Source organism: Meleagris gallopavo, chromosome 5, assembly GCF_905368555.1.
Source record: "Meleagris gallopavo chromosome 5, MGAL_WU_HG_1.1, whole genome shotgun sequence".
NCBI lineage: Eukaryota > Metazoa > Chordata > Aves > Galliformes > Phasianidae > Meleagris > Meleagris gallopavo.
This window is the reverse complement of record NC_139408.1, coordinates 32,606,521-32,627,673: the sequence shown is the minus strand read 5'-3', so window position 1 is coordinate 32,627,673 and position 21,153 is coordinate 32,606,521. Positions and strand designations below refer to the sequence as shown.

Here is a 21,153-nt window from a genome sequence, read left to right as displayed (position 1 = left end):
TATTTGTGAGTAGCGAATAATTCTATTTATGAAGAAAGGTAAAATCTGTTTGTAAAAAAAAAAAAAAAAACAAAAAAAAAAAAAAAAAAAAACAACAAAAAAAATCTGTTTGGGATTTTCAAAACCTATTTTTATTATTATTATTTATTGGTCTGTATAATAAACAGTTATTTTTAGATTCCTGTATGTCCCATGTTTTATAATAAAATAAGAATGTGATTTAGCACTTAACTAGCACAATTTAAGAGGCTCTGTAAAACAGTCAGCTGGGCTTGATCTATGTACAACATTTTAAGAACTTTTGCAGGAATAGAAGCTATTGCAGATGGTAAGCAGCCATTCTTGCAGCCTCAAGGAAACATATCCAAACCCATGTATTGATGCATTACATACCATATACATTTCTAAAGGCTTTAAAAAATGTAGTTTACTGTGCTGCCAGTTTTCTTCTGTTTCTCACTCTTGAGGATCAAATTTTACATTTTTGTTGATAGTTGTGATACTAAAGGAATCTCAATGTTTTTTTTTTTCTGCAACTGATATAATAATAAAATAGTGATAGAAATATTTAAATTGTCATTAGCTAGGAGCACTGCCATTAGCATGGACCCACACCATTTACAGACCATTTCTAGTATCCTCAGAACAATTCTAATCTCTTCTTTCACCCTACGCTTGAGGACATCTACTTTGAAGGATCAGTGGATCTGAAATCTTTAAAATTCCATCTATTTTTTGTTGTGTGAATTGAAAATATGTCTCCATAAATAGGTTTCAATTGTCCTCTCAAAATAGAGATTGCCTATGGCATTTCATAAATGTATGTAATGAGCTTTATAGTAATTGCAATCATGTTACTTAAAATATTCTATTTCATTACATTTCTGAATTCTTAGATTTCAATATAGAAAAATTAAGTACTGCTATCTGAAAATTCAAAGGAGAAATATCTTATTAACAATTTTTCTTATTTAATATTTGCAAATAGGGCAAAAATGTTGGTAGCTTGTTCATTACAAATAAAGCAATATAAACTGCAAGTAAATAAGGGATCACTCAAAACAAAGCAGCTAGAAGTAGCTCAAAGTTGGCCATGTGTAAATTTTTGCCTTGAGAAACCTTGAAACATTTGTCATAAATGTGAGGAACAGTGAATATTGAATCTTCTCCACTATGTTAGAGTAAGCCCTCATCATAATGGATGCATTCTCACACAGCATGCAAGCGTGTTTAAGATAACTGCAAATGAGCTCTGTTTTAAAAAAAAAACAGACAACAATAGAAGAGGAGTGCTTCCACCCTAGCAATAAATCACTGTTATAAGCCATTATTATTGCATTACTTGCTGCCAGTATAAAGCATACGCAAAGCCTGTTGGCTACTCATCTTGCTTTCAGTATGTATAACTGACAATAGAAAACATCTCCTCACAGCTCCTCTGTGACCTTTCCACACTTCCACTAAATACAACATTTTTCTTTTCCTCCTAAGTTGTTCTCCAGAGGATCTTTCTCCTGGTCTGTAAGTTCAGTTGGTCTGAGGCTCTCAGCCTTTGTTCTTAAAATACGGATGTAGTTCAAGTTTTAGAGATTTTTGAATGCTTTGGAAATTCAGCGATGCTCACATACTCTTTTTAATATATTTATGATGAACTATATACTGTTAGTTTGTTGTTTGAACACTTTTGTTTTACTATGCCATATGTTGACTCTCAAATCATATCAATGAGATTTTTATTTTTGTTATGTTATTTTTTATATTGCTCCATAATGACTTCAGTGGCAAAGAAGACTCTTGACTCACAACGTTCTGGATTACCTTGTTGCCATAAAGAAATTTAGTGTCATTTTCAGGTACTAGACCTTCAATCTCTCATAGCTAGGGATGCCTGTGCAAGTGTATGTCTATACGAAGAAGTGAAACAGCATGGAGATGTTAGCATTAAGTATTAACAGAGCCTGCTTCAAAATTAAATGTGGTTTAATTGCATCAATATTATTATGTGCACTCAGCATTTCTGAGAGGCCTGAGGTATTTCTGCAGCTCCACTCTGGATCTGAGCTATTGCTTTCACATCTGAATTTTTATCGTGACATGAGAGCTCTTTGGTTGCAAACAGGGATTTCTGCATCCTATTCAAATCTGCAATTCAAGTAAGCCTTCAAAGGATAGCGATGTGTTCTTACTCTTCCATTGCTCGTGAGTAAATGGAGGAACAGAGAAATGGAAGATTATAATGTCTTAGGACATCTTTTTCAGCGTTATACTTCTATCACCTGCAGAAGTTTTATTTGCCCAATGGCTTTTGATAACAGTGAAATCAGCAGTACAAGTATGACGAAGTGGGTATTTGACTCAAAACAAAGCTTAGAAGAGCTACCTCAAGTGCCAGCCTTTCTTGAACAACTGTTCTCCTGTTTCATGACTGTAAGAGATTAACAAGTTTGAAGTCAACTATGGAAAAACTCTCCTAGTAGAACTATTTTATCAGTAAATTAGAACACATCCTGTAGTCTGCCAACTTTACCAGAACTGTGTAAGTAGGCTGTATGAGTTCTGTAAATCAGGTTTCTTTTTCATTATATCTTTTGTGATACTACGCACAAGATCATTCATTTCATAATACATTCTTGAACAGGTCTCAAACGCTAAGTTCTGAAGTAAATTGTCACTTATTATGCCAAATACAGCTAAAACCATAAATGACTGCTGCTGCATAAATGTTGTGTTTCTTTGGTTGTCCTTCTTCTTCAAAAGACGTTAAGAAAATACATTAGGTTTTAGATCAAAAAACAGAAACATTCATATCATCATGCTTTCTCGCACTCACAGTACTACCTGGAATGCTCTCCTGTGGCTGGCTTTGCCATTGAAAGAATATTTTTAAGTATTGCTAATTGTTTGTTTCTTCTTTGTTTTTCTGTATCTGTGCAGAAGTAAAATAAAAATCTTTCTGGAAATGTGCGTTTTCTTGATCTTTCTCTTTTAATAGCATTTGTAATGTTTTCTTTCCAGTTAATTAATCTTCTGCAGCTACATGTAATCTTCATGTTCTGTTGTGTCAAAGAGACAAAATTACAAAATTATTCTGATTAAATTATATGAAAACCTATGTTACATATTAATGTACAAAAAGACCTAATTCTTAACAAATAGTGTTTGACCAGGAAAAAAAAAAAATGGAAGATGTACTGCTATTAAATTAATGGTGCACTTACTCTTCTATCACACCTTTCTGTCCATAGATTTCAAAGGACATGAATAATACTTTCTTTATTTGAAGATGGGACAACTGATGCACAGAAACTGCTGGCTGTCTAGCAAGTGAATCTGAAGATTCAGTAATCACTATATATTTGATGTTATCCCCATTGACCTACAGTAACTTATGACAGTGGGATGATGCTCTGTATTTCATGGAAAACTATCTGCAAGATGCAGAGCATAAATCACTTAAGGGTAAAGAATATAATCACACTCGTGAACCTCATCAAGTTGATCCTCATGCATAAATTTAAACTCATACTAAAATGTGTGTAGACCCAGAACTTGAGGAGCTGTATGAGCTGTATTTTATTTTATTTAGAGAACCAGCAAAATATTAGTGTACTTCTATGATGATAAGTATGTTCTTGGAATAGATTTTAATGGTGCATTGATTCTCTATCTGGAAAGAAATCCAGTCAGTACAATTCTCAGCCCTAGATAAAGACACTTACCATTAATATATTTTTCTATTAAATAAATATCAGTTTATTACCCACTTTCTTAGCTATTTAAAATTTTAGTGTTTCATTATTTTACTTCAACTAATAAAACTGTATTCTGGAATCTATTTGACATTTTAAATTAGCTTCCTTATTATTAAATCAAAACTCGTAAGCATACAAATGTACTACAGCTTATTTATAATTGCGCTAAAATTTCATAGAATTACATTCAATCATGAAATTCATATTTTTCTGTACCACTATATTTTTTGATACATCACATTTATTTTATAAACTCTTTTTCATTTATATGCTCTAGTATCAGGCTGTAAATGAAGAGTTACATGAAAGATAATTTTAAAAAAATTCTAGATAGTCCAAGTTATTAGTAATTCCCATTGATCTTAATATTCTTAGATGGAGGAAGTTTCCTGATGAAAACTTTTCTTCCCTTTTAGATCATCAATAATGATGAGAATAATAATAAGCAAATTTCTAAATTCCAGACAAGCTTGAGGAATTTTGTCCTCCTAACAGTGAATTACCAGCTCTTACAGAACTTAATAGGATACTTTTCATGCACATTCAAGGACAGTATTTGATTCATGCTGAGGATAAGCATGCAATCCAAGTTCTGCCAGTGTAATATATATCTAACCTGCAATATGCCAGCTACTTCAGATGAGTACTCATGTCTCAGGCAAAGTCTTCAGTTGTAGCAAATCAGATGGTGGCTCTGCGAAGTGAAAAAAACATACACAAGGCACGTCTATGATAAGACCTACATCTGAAATACCTAATATCATATCTTATCTTCACTGTGATTTTCGTTTTTGTATCTGCTTTAAACTTAAAGAATTCTCTATAACATTACCGGTCTAAATAAGAGGTTTCTGCACAAAAGGAAAGAAATGGTTGATTTTTTTTTTTTTTTCCCCCCAGATGTTTCTTTTAGGATTGGAGGTGAGAGGGATCTGTTCCAAATCTCATAACGCTTTAAAACAGTACAAAATGTTCAACAATTCTATGAATGTATAAGTTAGCAGAGTTAAAGAAATCAGCAAGGAACCAGTGGTGGGTTGCTCTGTGGTTTATTTAAGAAGTACCTCTTAGAACAATCCTTCTAAAATTTTATTTGAAGGCAATTTCATTTCATTAAAATGACTGGTGGCTGTTCAAAATAAAAGTGACAAATAATGCTTGTTACCAGTAAGTGAAAATTCACCACATCACACCAACATCAGTTGTGTAGTGATTAGAATTATTAGCATATTATCAAAACCATATCACAAAAACAAACAAGTAGCTACACTTCTGCTTTTCCAGTGTATCCAAAGTACAACTAAGCTAAAAACTGACTGAGTACAAATGAAGAAAATGATTGATTCTTTCTTCTTCAGGGCAAATGTTCAAATTTAAAGACAATACAGAGTGAAAGTCATTACTGTTTCAATGATGTCTCACATCCCAACTGAAAACAAAACCTAATCCCATTCGAGGTCAGCTACAAAACATTAACACAAACAACAATGTCCTGTGTTAACAAAAAAGCCTCAAGTTTAAATCCAATTTTACTTTTATGATGTGTTTGAGGCAAATGAGTAATTACATGGGGAAATATTAGACTCCCGCTATCTGTATTAAATCTATGCTGTAGATAAATGAAAATACTTCAACCTCCAGGGCTTTCTGGATAGAACCTATCAAAGTTAATTCAGTTACAGAATATCTACCAAAACCTGTGACTACCTCTAGACAGTTTCAGTCCCTTATTTATCGTAGATGAAATGGGCACAAAGGATTTTCATGCAGTTATCATCTTTATGAACAGAGATAAGCAAGTCCTTTTTAAAACAAGTCAGAACTGCCTGATAAATTAGCCTACATAGCAAGTGCTTTGCACATAAACTACTTTTTCTTTTTTAATTTATTATAAAGACAGTAGTAGATATAATCAGGATTTCCAAATATATAGTTGAGTTCTTGCAGTAGCATCTTTACAATATAGAGGTTTACCCTGGGTAATCAATTATTTATTAAAAAGATATGCTCTTATAGCAAATGTTATATACATATATTTATATCCACTTCTTTTTCAAGCACTTCTAGTCTGTGCATTGTGTCTGTGAAAATCACCCTTTCTTTAGGACAGTAATACTGTATTTATTGCACTAGCCTGTTTCTGAAAAAGCTTCTGGAATGTGCTCATGGCTGCAGGGTATGTCTTCTATTACTTCTTTAAAAGAAATTGACATACCAATTTGCAGGTGATTCAAAACTCCATACCAAAAGGCTGTAGTGCTGCACAAAGACATTCTTGGTTAATATTAGTCTGTGTCATGACAATAATTTGACATACTGTGAAACAAAACACATAGGAACAGAGTCCTACTGTTCTTATGCCACAGGCACTTTTTCTGTTTCAGATGGCTGATACTCACTGATATAACAGTTGAAGCAAATGTAACAATATACCCTCCTATTTCATTTCACAGTAAATGCATACATCCATTTTACAGTCCATATTTTTGAGTTTTAACTAAACTTTAATGAGCTTGTTTACTTGAGAAACACCACATTGTTCATTCTATCAGCTAGCCTGGGAAAAAGCAAACTTAGTAAGAAAGCCACTTGCTTGAAAATCTTCTGTTGTCTAGAAAACCTAAATTGATCATTAATGCCTGCTATTAAAAATTAGACAGGGATATTTGAGCCTTACGTAGAAAAGTGAAACACTGCATCCAAAAGACTGACTGAAATAAAACAACTCAATTCAATCACTTTGAAGTGAAAACGGTATTATAGCCTAAAAAGGTGAAGATATTAAGAAATAAGTCTTGGAATTTAAAATGTTCAAGAATGAAACGAATTCAGAACACATGCTATTGATTTTCTCCATATCACAGTTTTGTTTTACTCCTGTCCTTTCTGCTGCTGCATGGTGAATGAAAGTAACAACTTGTCTTCTTTGTCCAGGACTGTACATGAGCTACTTGTTCACTCGTTTGCCTCATGTAGAAAGGCTCAGAGACCTCACAAATCTGCTGGTTTAAACACTGTCCCTTGGGATGCTGCAGTATATATATGCATTCTGCAGAATGTCCTAGGTTACAGTAGTTCTTTTAAAATCACATCATTCAGGTGTATGAACTTTTCTAAATTGTCGTGTTATATGGTTTCTTAGAAAGCATTCACCGCTATATTAACTGAACTCTCGTCAGCGAAAAACAGCTTTAAATGCTCAGTTATTTCAATTCATTGTGAGACTTATCTAAAAGCAATGTAGTTCCAGTGACAATTTTCTCATGAGAGCGTGAATCATTATTTTTACCATTGACAACACTGCAGGAAAACTCAAAATCTTAATTTTGATGTCTCTGTGAAGAGCTTACAGCTTGCTGTAAATGTGGGACATTTGTTATTGCCTTAAGTTTAGTCATCATGTTTTTTATTTCTCCTTTTTCTTTAATGGAGAAAAGAACTATATGTGCATTAGAGTGCACCATGGAATTAGTTTGTTTCCATTTTAAGCTGTAATTTTTTTACACTACCAAGATCAAAGTCAGAAGTGTTGTTGGTGTTTGAAGCAGAAGATATTGTAAGTTTTCATTAGCTTTAGCTTCTGTGAGAATTTTCTGTACAGTCCTGAACCAACCAGAAAAACATTGTATTGTTTGAATAAGCAAGCCTTACCTTCCTGAATCAGCATCTCATAACTGTAGACCGTCTTTTAAAGAGTAACCCTTGTCTACTGCACTGAACTCCTTGACACTGAATTTGCTTTGATTTTCATGCTGAAGAGAATGCACATTTTAGTGTTTTCAGTTACTCTTGCAGCTGAGGAGATACCTTCCAGTAATCTGTGCCAGTTACATTATCAATATGCTTAGAGGTTCTAGTCTAGGTAATCCACGCCAACTGATGTAAAATATCTAATAAGAAATACTGAAGATCCTTTCTGTATTTAAAAACTACAAAATCATAACTTTCATTTTGCTATCAACGGACTGCTACAAGAAAATATTTGATAAAATGTTCATTCTCTTCCTAAAAGTAAAATTGGTACCTCTTGAGACCACCTAGTCCGCCCCTCCTTTTCAGGTAAGGTAAATTGTCCAAGTTATTTTTAATGTTCTAAAAAGAAATACATCCAGACTTCATACTAATGGTTATCAAGAGGTGATTTATAGGATAGGTCATTCGTACCTTTCTTGCTTCATAGGTAACAACTTGATGCCTTTGTCAGAAACAGCACAGGAGCTGCTTCTCTTTGTCACATACTTTCATCATGAACAGCAATAAAGAAAGTTGGCAAAGCTGCCACCTTAAACACTAGGCCTTGGGACACTTCCATATCTGTATCTCTGGACTCCAAAATGTTCGATTTGCATGGCTGATAATATAACATAAAAGGAGATGAGCATGAAGGAAGAAGTGGAGTTACTGACAAAGAAATGAAATCCTGACTGTTGGAATGCTGGAATATTTGCTAGTGATCTGGATGAAAAATTACAGAGGATTCAAAATCATTTAATATATTTAACATAGTCAATATGAGTACTATGATTTTCAAGTATCTAGAGCAGAGAGTTTACGAAAAATGAGCTTCCCTGTTCATAAATACAAGGTAATGTTCTTAGAAAGTATACTTTGAACTACCAGCTGTAATTTAACTGTAGAGCTGAGAGAAGGAACAAATTGAAAGAGACAACTGTATGAATTTAGAAATCAACAACAACAACAAAAACATACAGCTGAAAACAATAATGAAGAAAATGTAGTGATACAACGTAGCGATACAAGTCAACAGTATAGCTTCACCTTGAACACTGACGATTTCTGGTCACTACGCCCATAAATCATATAAAAACTTCAGTATTCAGAGAAAAGTGACAGAAAGGGTGAGTACAAAGAACTACAATGGAAAGTGCATTGAAAAGATGAGTAGTAACCTGTCTGAGAAAGACACAGAAAAAAACCACATGATCCTATTGGTAAGTTCTCAGAGAATAACAATGTTTCTGCTAAAAAGAAATGTCTTTCTTATGCTGATGTTTCAGTAAGATGTTTCTACTCTTAAAACAGTGGTTTGAATGGCTCCTTGTTATGCAAGTTACTATATTATTTTCTGGCATGGATTAATTTGTAACTTTCTTTGAAGCAGCTGGCAGAGGGTACCATCACAGACAAGATCCAGAATACTGGAAGACAGAAAAATAGTCCAGAAAAAGAAGAAAAAAATTTTCTGAAATTTATCAGAAAGAAGAAAAAAATTTTCTGAAATTTATCAGAGGATAGTCTAAATACTCTACTTGTTACATTTTTCACAAACACATTAAGATTTCACAGATTTCTATTCCATGTCATTTTGAAAAACTTCCTGCATACTACAATTTTCAAATTCTGTTCATATTTTCCTTCCTTTTGATAAATGTGTTTTCTTGGATCCTTCAGGAAATCTCTTCAGAATAGCACAAATTTTCAAAACAGTTTAATAAACTGGGTTAATCTTTAATACAAATCACTGAATACTTCTGCTTCTTTATGTGTAATAGGGCAGAACAGGGAAGGTTTCTTCCAGTGATTCCACACTGAGACATATTTGACAGTCATAGTATCTAGAAGGTTTTTTTTTGTTTTGTTTTGTTTTTTTTTTTCTATTTAGACTGTTAACCATACTTGTCCTCAAATATATAGAATATTTCCATATTAAAACATACTAAAATAGCTTTTCTAAATGGGAACTTTCAACATTGTATGTTAACATGTTCACAGTTTTCTGTTTCTTTGTACAAAACTGTAGAATGCCAACTGTCAAACAGCATTAGCTTAAAGTATGTTTATGTTTTTCTTGTTGCTGCATTCCTTATATCATTTTACCTTTTTTTTTTTTTTTAAATTATTTAGAAAATTCTTCTGCTTCCATTCCTGAAAGTTTTCCTTGTTCTGAGAAATTTCAGAGATGGTGGCATTCACAGATATTTTGGCATGGCTAAGGCCACATAAGTTGAATAAACTGAATGACAGGTTATAGGAACAAATTCACTAGCAAGGAGAAGTGTGTACTTTCATAGCTGTCAAAAATGCCTTTCTGCATATTTACAACAGCCAACTGATTTATGGGACTGCAGAAACCAGAGCATAGTGTTATACTCTGAAAGAAATACGACTTGCAATTATTTTTTCAATTTCTTGGAAGATGTATAAACCAACTTAACTATATTACTTCAGGACTTTACACAGACAGTGTTACATTATTATTCAGAAATTAGTTTCAGAGAAGATCTACAGTGCTTATATGTCCAGTAATGCTTGTGTTTTAGCACTAATTCTAGTCTAGCATATTATCTCTAGTAGTGGATGGTGAGCTTATCCTTCTCCAGAATGCCTTTTTGATGATTGGAAGAATTAGAAATTTATTTCTGTTTCTACCGACAGTTTATTCAGTATGCACTTGGCCTAAATTTTAATCATCAAAATGCTGATATCAAATTATTATTGATCATAGTGACTCGTCACTGAGTTAGCGGAGATTTTCCCAGTCTTCAACAAAATTTGGATCAAATCTTTAAGATAAACTCTCTTAATTATTACCTCTTAATTATTACCTCTCTTAATTATTAATTATTAGAAGTAGTTTTTATGATTACCGATCAAACTTTTTAACGTTACTCTCCATTTTGACCTTTTTTGAAGAAAAATTAAGCTTCTTTCTTGTTTTTCACAAGTAAAGAGTCATCAACAAGACTGCAAAATCTTACTTCTTTTTCCTGAATAAACGTTCACAATAAATAAATACAAAGCCAAAGAAAGTAAAGCTGACAAGGAATGTTTGTATGACTAATCATTTCCCAAAATCACATAAATACCATTATAATCTTCTGTCTTTTACTAAGAGGTATAAATACCATGCAGTTTTCATTCTCCACCTTTCTATTCACCATGAAGACAGAAATATAGTAAATGATTATTACAGTATGTATCTGTACTGCTTGTCTCTTGTTGCTGTGGTCTTTTTTTCCCTTGCTTCTTTTGGTGGGAGCTATAAGTCCCCTAAATAAAATTAAGAGAGTATAGTAAGAAATTTCCAGAGAGGAAAATTGACATAGGAGCTTATTGAAAGAAAAAGTGCTAAAATGATAATGTCTTCATAAAAATATTCATACCTTTTCAATATTATGCTACGTACTAACTACAATACCTATGATAGGTATTATTGAGGATTTTACTGTTGCTTTTTGGTAGTTTAATTAGCATACCTTATACCTTCTAATAAAGAAAGCAATATTCTTAATATTTACATAGGTGAAAATTCATAGCATTGGATCGTTTTTCTATGACTTAATAAAATCAAATGTAGCTCCAAAACCCATGATGTCAATGCACTAATTTCCAGAAAGGCTCTCAAAACGGAATTTGGAACAAAAATACTAGAGCAAGGGTTCTGGTTTTTTGTTTGTTTTGTTTTGTTTTGTATAGCTGGTTTTGTTTGTTTTTTGTTTGTGTTTTCCAAAATAAATCTGAGTGCTAAAAATCAAACTTACTTAATAATTTATTTTATCAATATTTATCAGAGTATTTTCAATGTTATATAAAAGATGACTAGTTTCTATTCATTTCCAACTATTTTGTGATTTTGAAAACACACCCCAAAAGAATATCCCCCTTTCTATTCATTTGTTGTTAAAAAATACATATTTTTAAATGCTCTATTTATTCTTATTTTTTCACTAAAATAATTCTTCAGTATAATGAATATATAAATTCCTCAATGTAAATAATCAATCACCAAAGCAGAATCATAATATTTAAAATCCAATTATTTTGGCTGTGTATAAATTGCTATTTCAATATTAAATAATTAAATAATTTTAAATTCAATATTCAGGGCAAATAAATGTGTTCTATTACACAGATCTTAACAATTTCACAAGTGTTACTTTATCTGAATTCAGTAAGACTACTTGTATGTATGTACATGTTTTTTTGAGTAATTAACATAATTCAGTTCTTTTCATCCCTGTAAACTTAATATATGAGCATTGCAGTGTAAATCTTCTCATTTACACAGATTTGACAATATCAAAATAAAAAACTTAGAATAAAAAAATTATGAAAATAGAAATAGGTAAAATACTGTCTACTAAAGTATGCTTTTTAATTCAATTATTCCATGTTCCTGTTTGATTTTACTTCTACAGTAATTACATTTGCTCACATTTTACTTATTTTGTGATCAGAGCCATTTACAGCTAACATGTACCTTAAGTGTACTGGGCTGGGTTAAAGAAGGATTTCAGGATTTTGGATTTTATTTACACAACAATTTTCTAGTGCTTGCTCTTGCAAACTCCACTCACTGAAAAAGTCAAAATGTGTCTGTCTCAGGAAATAAAGAAACAGCAATCTCTTTGATGATAACTGATGCACAAAAGAATACATTTGACTCCACTGTTTAGAAAAATAGATATTTAGAGACATTTTAGCCTGATGTCCTTGTTCCTTTTTTCTTTTTCTCTGCATTCCAGACTAACTAAATTCACTAGATTAATATCAGCACTTCTCAAAACAAATGCGTAATGTCCTCATGTGAGTTTTGATCTGTGATATTGACTCACATTGACCAGCAGATGAGCTGGTCTCTTGTAATTCTTATATTTCTTCTTGCCGCTGTGGTCAATTTAAAACTATTAGATAAAATGGGCAAAATGTCACTCATATTTATTAGATATGCTCCTAGCATTTCTCCCTGCATATCATATTTCTACCTCATTGTTAAAACATGTCTTTTCTGTTAGCAGTAAGAACCAAGGGAATGACAGCCAGGTCCTGCTGTCTCGCATATTAGCAGCACAACTGACAGATTATAGTTGCAGTGATTGCAAAAATCATTGAAAACTTTGTTTTTTATAAGTGCTTATTAAAGTTTAATCAACAGTGTTTTGAAGTAATATAGGTAGATTATTTGTAAAATCCCACGAGGTCAAAATTTTTGTCCAATTGGCCTGATGCAAAGCCCTTTAATTCTTTGAAATAAATTTCCATTCTGAGTGAAGTATCAAGAGAATATTGGTAGGACTGGTGAGCTAATCTTTTCCACATCAGAAATCAGGATGTAAAGATCACTTTGAAGTCCTGAAACTGTATCAACTCTTAGTGTAACTCAGTAACTGAAAGCACTGTGCAGTTCTTTTGGTGTTTTCATGTTCTATAATCATATACAATTATAGATAAGTGCTAATACATAAATAAATCCTGGAGCAACTTATTTCCTAGTTCTGAAAGAAATGTTTGCTACTAATCAAAAATAGGCAAAGAACAAATGTATTCTAGTGAGACTGTAGTGTTTCTACATTCCCATATTTTTATGATCTAATTCAATGATTCTGAAAAGATAAATATACTTTCAGAGGTAACAGCATAGCTCTTATTAGAAAGATTTGATAGTTACTTTTTTTGCAATTCATTCCTAGAAATATGGATTGTACAAATAATAAAAAAGGATGCTTTATCAATATGACCTAAATTTAAAAAAATGCTTTAGGAATTATTTCATGTGCTATTTAATTAATACTTGTCTGAACCATTCTTTGTTTTTGGCTCAAAGCTTGTTTTCTAAGGCATCTCTTGTGATAGGACTCTGACTTATCTAGGAGATGAGATGCTGTGTTGCAGTCAGAATCACTGTGTGGACAGTTTTACATTCAAAAGTATTTCTTTGGAGCTGTTTGCCTTCAAAAGAGAGTGCTCAGGAATGTTTACTGGCGGAATAACTCCAGCTTGGTATGGGAGATTGGGGAATTATACCATCGTATCCTGTGAAAAACAGGATGCAGGTGGGCACCTCCCTGCTTTTCCTTATCTGCTGGCAAGGTCCGGAAGACAGGAACAAAGGAGATCCCAAAAGCCAGAAGCTGCCACTCCAAAGAGAGCTGACTCAACTACTTTGGATTTGAGCTGTCACTCCAAAGAGAGCTGACTCAACTACTTGCACAGTCGCCATTGTCATCATCAGCCGAACAACAACCTCTGGCAACCCATCAGTACTGAAGATCAACATCTGAACTACGAGCAATGCTGGAATCCGTGATGGTGACTGTCTCTCTCTTGCTTCCTACAAAGACTCCTTGCTTTTATTTCCTATCTTTTCTATCGCCCATCTTCCCTTCCCCATCTCCTTAAATGATCAGGATTTGTAATAAACTGGTTGGGTTAACATTTGATCTGAATCTCGCTGTCGGGTACACATTTATTCAAAGAACCTCCTTTCCCTCCTATAAACTGGAGCGAGGCAATACTGCAAATACTTAACCTTTCACATCATTTAGGAAGTGGGTTTTTTTTGCCTCTTTCACTTTACATCTCAGATCTGCAGTTACAGTTTGACTCCTAGTTTGACTCCTACAAGATGTATCTGATATTTTCGCTGTAGTATCTTGAAATAGTTTCAAGATTTAGGAGTTAGAAGTCTTGTGGCTGAATTTCGATGTTACAGCTTCAGAACATCTATATCGTATGGGCGTGATACTGTCTATGGTTTCTGGACTTTCCTACACTTCAGTGTTTTCTTCCACTGTCAACAGTAGCTACTTATGTACATGGAGTGAGCATTAGTATTATTTTTCTGTATATGGGATTTACAGACATTCAGAGAACTCTGCTACAATACAGAAAATATTCTAGCTGTTGCAGCCATGGATTCTGGATTCCTTGCAAATACTTCGGATGAAAAGCTGCTAAATCTGGCTTGTCCTCTGATCTTGATTTCACAGTATCTTATTTTATTACTGATGCACCTCAGCCACAGAGTGGAAACAGAATGATCACAAAGCTAAGACTTTCAGGCTGGAATTTCATTACCTGAGCTCTACAATCTTCATCAAAAGATATTTAGGTTAGAAAATATATATATATTTTAGTTCTGAGAGCTGTCTTTTATAAATCAGAAATTTAACGGAAATCATACAATTCATTTGACGTGATATATATGTTGTAAATATTTCTTCTTAAATTGTTTTTTAAAGATTAATTCATATGGGTTTACATATGAATCTAGCACTATTTTACAGCATTTTACCAATTTTAAATATATTTTAATATTTGCTGGATAGTATAAGCACATACCTTCTTTCTGTTGAGTGAAAAAAAATTACTGAGTGATTTCAAAGATAAGGCTATTTTAGTCCATCCTGTCATGCAATCTTCTGGGTCCCAATCTGGGCCACAGGTGCCCTAGACCATAGAGACAACTTACAGTAAGTTCTCACACCATTTACTAGATATCTAACTCAGATACACTTGCCAACACTAAAATTAGAAATATGATTGGGTACTGTAGGTCCTTCCAGAGGAAGTAGTCCAAGTTATAATCTCAGTGAAAGTACAATAAACAAAATTAAAAAGGAACACTGTCATTTTTAAACTCTTTTCAGTTCTTCCTCCAATCTGATATAATTCAGCTTCCCTGCACCTCAGTAGATATTGCAGTATGCTCCTGAACACTGTATCATTTTTATTAGTGTTCTATATTTAATATTCCCTTCTCCTACTGTCTGCTGAAACCAAACAAAAGCAAAGATCTATTCATTAATGTTATTCTTATATGATGACTTGGGCCAGACAATATTTTTCTTCTTCATTTTCAAGTAGCTTAAGTATTTCAGCCAAAGTGTACAAAGGCCACTTATTAATACAAATATCATCATAGCAATCTACATAAGATACAGCTGACCTTTAGCTACATCTGCCCAAAATAGCCTTGTCAACCACAGCTAAAATAAATAAATAAATACACAGAATGTGTAAATAAATAGAAATAGTTTTCTTTTGTCGAAAATTTTTTTTGTTTGTTTTTTCCTGAAAATCAGTATAAAAGTATGGAATAAAACAAGACAATGACTACAAGAGTACTGTAAAAAATAAGTAGTATATTAATTTTAGCCTCATCCATAATAAGTTTGCATTAATATGACAAGAACCAAGACTAAAATACTTTCTTACAAGGTAGGTAAAAATGCTTCTAAGAGCCTTTCCCAACTTTAGGTTGTACTGAGAGCAAGCAACAGTTAGCTTTTATTGAACAAAACCTCCTAGATTTTATGGACTAAAAGGCAGGGTTTTATCTTCATGGTAACAAGATGTGTCATGGTTTTATGATTTTTGATATCGGTATTCCACATAATAACATCATGTAGTGCACTGGGAATTAAAGAGTTAATGCTGCAGTTCCACAGGAGTTAATGCTGCAGTTCCATGGATTGTCCATATTTGTGGGTATCTGGTTCTCAGAAGAGAAAAAAAATTACATCTCCCAGAAGACTTCACTGTTCTATTTCCATTTTCTGTTTAGAGGTAAAGATAAAACACAAGATGGCCCCCTTCTTTTTCTGCTGATGTATGCTCTCTAGCTGTCTTGCCTTCAGCATTAGAATAGGGCCTTCAGTTTTGGACACTCTCTTATTTATTTGATTTATTAGCTTCAATTCCAATTATATTGTATTATATTGTGTTATCTCACATTCCAATAGTAAATTTGTTTTCTCCCTTAGCTCATTGCCACCGTTTTGTTTTTAGGCCCACCTCCCTATCTTTTCCCTACCCCCCCTTCCCTATCTCAGAGAAGGGTTCTGTGGGTCCCCCTGCCCCAGTACTCACAGTACCAAAACCAGGCTTAAAAATGTTGAGAGGTGAACAGAAAACATATAAATTCCCTGTGTAACATGGTAGAAAAACAAGCATATACAAAAGCCTACAGCAATAACCATTTTCATCAGAATTTTGCAAAATAAGAAATATAGAACCTTAAACATCATGGTATTTTCAATGAAATCTCTGCACAAGATATAGGTAAATATAGCTAAATTGAAACAAATGGTGATAGACTATAGCAGAAAGACAATGCATAGCTTAATGCAAAAAATCTATTACTTCAATATCCACTGTCATTAAGCATGGATCATACTCCTACCCAAACTCTAATTTTGTGTCTTCAGTCTAATCAGTCAATTACTATCTCTCGGCCAACTCAGTTTCTTCTGCTTTCTGTCCCTAAATTTAACATTTTAAAAATACTTCCCATATTCCATCTTTCACTGCTAAGCCATTTATCTTTCATCATTCTGTGTAAGTAAGAAAGATTTTACATGTTTTTTTCTAAAAACTTTAGCATACCTTTACTAGAGAAGTTTATTTCAAAACATTCTACCATGCTCTCAGATTCTCTCAGTGTAAGAAACGGGACATATGGCTATACCTATCTCAAACTGACATAAGAGTGTTATGTTAAAATCATGATAAAGAGCAATGGTAATGCACAGTATCTACAAACTGAGGCAAATGTAGTTAACCTGGCTTTTCAACTGCTATTTGACCTTCGCAGATATTCTTATTGTGGAGTTTTCAGTTCATTGAGTATTCTTCCACTATTAAAATTGGCTCTAAAATGAGTGGTGATTGCCTATGAAAGTCTTCTAATGATGACCAGTAACTGAAACTTACAGTCAAGCAAACTCGAATTTAATATAAAACATATTGCTAAAAGAACAAATTATTGGTTTTTCAATTTTCTGTTGCATTCTCATTAAACTTTGAACTTTTCTAATCTGTATGTCTTCGTTAGTGACAGAAGTAATTGTTTGAAAGGTATAAAAAGTTTTTATATAAGTCCAGCAGATATTCATCTTCAGACCTTAAGCAATGTCAACAAATCTCAGCGCCAGCATGAAGAAATACTGTTTCTTCAGCAAGTATTCCTTCCATCCTCCTCTCCTCCCTTCCTTCCAGAACTCAACTAAGAGAAATATGCTGATGCTAATCATGTAGAAGATAGCTAAGATATTGGGTGCAGGAAGTTCCATTCCAACCGAAGTCATTCTTTGATTCTATAAAAAGAGAGGCTTCATCAGTGACGTGTTGATAGAAGAGGCATTAGAAACTGATGTAGATCTTTTGAGTAATGTATGAATAAAAAAAGAAAAAAATAGTGTTGCTGATACAATCAGGATCTGGATTATGCAGAAGACATGACTTAAAACTCTACATGGAGTGGCTTCCATCTATCACCCAGAGCAAATATTCACAACAGGATGGATCACTGTTGTAACTACAGCAGGATATAATCTTGGATTACATTTGTGGTGGTTTACAAAATCATATTTCATTTCACCCTTCATTCCTTTAGGCATATTATTTTAAAACTGTACATACATTACACTGAAATCCAGCTCTCTTTTATTCTCTTCAAAAAATTTAAAAGATGGCTAGCCTAAGATTTCATGTCAAGTTTCTCCATAAGGAAAAATTTGCAGCTGAATTATAGACTGAAGCTGTTTAAATGAAAGTTAAGAAATGCTTATCCAGCTCTAAGTTTAGTGTGACTTATTGAATGTTAGCTTGTTAATGCAGAAAAGAACATATAGAGTGCAAAATATTTGCCTTTTTTAGACTCTCTATGAAACATTATGCATGCATAAGACAGCTGGTTCATGGATTACAAAATTGCATAGCCAAGTTTTAGATTTCTTCCAATAACAGTTTAGCTTGCAGCTAGAGGCAACAATTCCATAGCCACTGACAGAAAAAAATGTAATAGAAAAATCTTTTTTTTGTAAGGAATTCACGTGGGCTTTATTTCAAACAAAAGTCAAAATATTCCAAATTTTAGGTCAATGCAACACTGTCTCCACATACTTGTACCTCATAAAGGCTATAGTTTAAAAGAATCCTGTGCATATTCTGTTCTGTGAGTTAATTTCCCAAACCTTCACATTTCTAATCATGATCTAATCATTGCTAATTCTAGCTAGACTGCTTTTATATTTGAATGGGAACCCTTAGGTCTTGGTCTGGACCAGTGATTGAGCACCTGATGAAGGGGTGTGGCCAGCTCTAGGAGCACAGATGCAAGCAATTCACCTATGCGACCAGAAGGAGTGAATCTTGGGTCCACTCCTCCCTAACCTCATTTAAGAGCTGACAGTGAAAAGGGAAGCTTCTGTATTAGGGGGTTTTTTGTTTTGAGTGTTTCTGGTGTTCAGTGATCATTGAAAAGGGGTAAGTTTTTCTTTCTATGTTACCAGACTGTAACTACTGCTTTTCTTGAGTGACCTGAATACTAGTCAAAGGTAATTATGTTTGTACCTATCCTTACAGCACGCATATAGTATTTTGTCTATAAGTTGCTATACCTTTGGGGAGAGGGGGAAGCATAACTAAACATAAATTAAGTTACTTAGAAGGATTGTCATTACTTGTGATTATTCAAACGTAATGAAGTGTGAAATGTATAATGGACCAAACCTGAGAGAGCGCTAGTAGGTTTGTTTTACAGTAGGGTGTGGAGTACTAACAATGGAATTTTAATCGAAAGAGATAACCCTGGAAGGTCTTTTTATTTGTTCTTGGTTTTAAAAAATACGTTCATTGTTAGTTTTGTCTGTGAAATAGGGAGTAAAAATAGCATGGTATCACTCGAATGAGATTTGGTCTACGTTTTTGGTGTTACAATTGAATTACTTTAAGTATCTAGACATATTCTGTAAAGAGACTCACTTACAACATAAAAAATAAAAACAGTGAATCAAATTGGGCACCTCTGAGGCATATAGGTTATAGTGAGAAAGAATAGGAAGAAGTAAGTTTTTAAATCTTTGTCTGATCCTGAGTAGTGTTCACTGATCTTGAGAGTATTACTCTTCCTTATGTTATTATCAGGCCATATGTTAATAGAAAATATTTGGGGGGGAAGAGGCCAACAAAATCAGGTGACAACAATTACTACAGGGAAGAATTTTTGGTATGAAGTAAAACTTACTCTTTAAATACTGCATCAATCCTAGTCTATGTAAAATGGAAGATTAAGTTTTGAAAAATTTTATTTGGGCTTTCATATTTAGGAATCAAAGCACAATTCAAAATCCTCATGGTTTATGCGGAATGCTGCATGGGAAGCCTAATAATTGTACTGAAAATTCAGGCAAGCATGACGGGAAATCCTTGATTTAAAACTGGATGAGGATTTTAGAGACTTCATGATGAAGAAACTTCTCAATTATTCTCAGGTGTATCTTGGAACATTCTAAGGGTTTTTGAGTCTTTTTTTTTTTTTTACTAGTAGTTATCTAAATTGCTTTTCGTATTAAGAATCAATTGCTTAATCATAATTTTTTTTAGTAACATATCATGCAATACTTTTTCATTTTAAATATTGTGAAATTGAATAAGAAGTATGGAGTTACCTATTAAGTAAAGTGGAATAAGGCCTTGTTTATTTTAATGTATGTCAACAGTTACTAGTAACTAGATAATGTCCAAAATCAAATATAAATCAAAGCTTAATTTTAACATATATGCTGAAGTGCTTTATCTTTCAGTGCTCAGAAAGTTACCAAAAATAATAAATTCAAGTAGTACTAAAAAAGCTAGGTTTTATATTATGGTTCTAATCTATGATTTAGGATTCTAAATTCTCTGCATGGCTACTACTTTTCCCCTTTATCTCATTTTTCTTATTGTCTTTTGCACATAGATATAGTTATAGAGTACCATTCATTTTTCATGTAGCCTATATGATGATTATTCAGCATATATCATTATTTGTAGTCTTCCTCCTAATTTCAAGATTTTGGCCATATTGGCTGTGAAAGCAGACAAGAATATCCTTTTGTCTTTTCTGACTTGTGCTGAACAGTTCTACAGACTCTTATAGCACAGGACTGCCTACAGATGCTCAAATCCAAGACTGACAGGTCTGTGGGTAGAGACTTCAATGTAAATTTTGAACATATTTCAATAGCCAATTTGTAACAAATTCCATAAAGTGCGAGAAGGCATTTTATGTTTGTAGATATATACACAGAAATATATAGATGTATAATAAGAGAAATGAAATGACAATCTTAAAGAAGTAGGTTGAGATTGATCCAGACACTTTTGAAACACTGAATATCTGCCCAGACTTTATTTCAAAAATACTCCTTTTGTTGTTAATGTTACTATCCCCCTCCAGTTATCGAAAGTGATTCAAAGCATAAGTGTATTGGCAGATAGTTGATACTGGTCCTTAGGCTAACCATAGATGCCCTCAGTTTCATATGCTGGCATGCAGGTAAACTGAGATTGCTAAATGAAACATCATCCTCCTATGCACGCTGCCAGCCTCAGTAAAGAGGCTTGGGTGGGAATAAGAATTTTTCTGTACAATATTTGCCTTTAAAAGCAGTCTTCATAGTGTTCCCTAATCAGAGATGTACATATATTATTCAGACAAACAGATTTGTCCAGGGAGATTGTAAATATCCATTAATGTAAGTTTTCTTTAAGAAATGCTTTGATAAACATGTGTCTCACCCCAATTTATAGGAGGGAGATGAGGTTCTCTTATATATGTATACCCAGCGTGAGATTAAGAAGCAACAGTTCAAACACTGGTCCTACAAATTTATTA

The 21,153-nt window shown here is 33.2% G+C and overlaps 1 long non-coding RNA gene across 2 annotated transcripts in view; it reads right to left on the bottom strand.

Annotated features, from left to right (window-relative positions):
* LOC116216676 (uncharacterized) overlaps positions 1 to 21,153 on the bottom strand; it is a 92,406-nt gene that overhangs the window by 29,660 nt on the left and 41,593 nt on the right. The window contains exons 5-6 of one of the 2 annotated variants that reach the window (XR_014883613.1): positions 4,369 to 4,446; positions 2,839 to 3,053 (exon numbers count right to left, since the gene is read on the bottom strand). This is a non-coding gene — a long non-coding RNA (uncharacterized LOC116216676). The remainder of the gene's footprint in view (positions 1 to 2,838; positions 3,054 to 4,368; positions 4,447 to 21,153) is intronic. The other variant, XR_014883611.1, reaches the window with a different exon arrangement.